This window comes from Galeopterus variegatus, unplaced genomic scaffold (genome assembly GCF_000696425.1).
Source record: "Galeopterus variegatus unplaced genomic scaffold, G_variegatus-3.0.2 Scaffold3280, whole genome shotgun sequence".
Taxonomy (NCBI): domain Eukaryota; kingdom Metazoa; phylum Chordata; class Mammalia; order Dermoptera; family Cynocephalidae; genus Galeopterus; species Galeopterus variegatus.
The window spans coordinates 80033-81199 of record NW_007729391.1 but is presented as its reverse complement, the minus strand read 5'-3'; positions in this window follow the sequence as shown (position 1 = coordinate 81199).

Genomic DNA, 1167 nt, shown 5'->3' with positions numbered 1-1167 from the left:
TAAATAAATACACAAATAAACTGGGGGGATAGGGAAGAAGACACAACAATTACAATTCCTTGAAGTTGATATGACAAGCAAACAGAGAGGAGATTATTGGGAGGGAGGCAGGAGGGAGGTTTCAGTAATGGGCCACAGTAATCAACTACATTGTATATTGACAAAATAAAGTAAAATTTTAAAAAATTTAAAATTAAAAAAATTAAAATTGAAAAAAAATACTTGTTGACTAAAGAGGAGGTCTGTTGCCTCTCAAATGTTTGATAATCAGACATTTGAATCCAAACTCAAATGGGGAAATTTTCTCCACTGACCTTCATTATGAAAGTGTAGTTGTTTATCTTTGAAAAACATTTTACCCCAAGACATAATAAAATTACATTTCAAAAAGCAACCATCATTTTGAACTTCATGAGTATCAATTGATACAACAATATTAATAAAGACAGTCCCAAAAAGTTTGATATCTAAAAATCCAAAGTTGAGAATATTTTCAACTTGAAAATACATAGAAAATATTTTCTCATATACATGGTGTTTCAAATAGTGATTAGGTCAGATGAGCTAAAGATTTCATTTTAGTTTCATTTTACAGTTTCATTCATTTTACAGTTTCATTTTAGTTTCAAAGCATTTGTAGTAAACATCTACAAATCTCATCACTATTTAACAGTTTAATTTTCTAAAAATGTATTTGGCCTTCCATCTGGTAAGTCAAGGCTCCAGAAGAGCTTACCTCCATGTGCAAACAAGGCTGGAATGAGATAGATTGAGTATAAATTCCAGTTCCATCACTCGCGGGGTGACTTTGGGCAGAAGTCATACTAAACCTCTCTGCCTCGGTTACCACACCTCTAAAATGGTGATAAAAACACTAAATTATGGGATATGATTCTTGAAGTATATTTATTAGCTTTGCTTTTTTGTATTTCCTGATATTTGACCCTGTTTCTACCTGGCCAGAGGCATCCAGATGTCTAAAGGATATTTAGGTTTGTTGAAACAGGAATACAAAGAGAAAGCATCAATGTTCAATTTTGGCACCCAGAAATCAATAGTTTAAGTGAACAGCAAAACAAGAGTCTTGAAAGCCAAGTCTAGTCAGGAAAAAAAAATGTGTTTTCTAAATTCCTAAAACATTGATTTTTTTTTTTTTTTTTTTTTTTC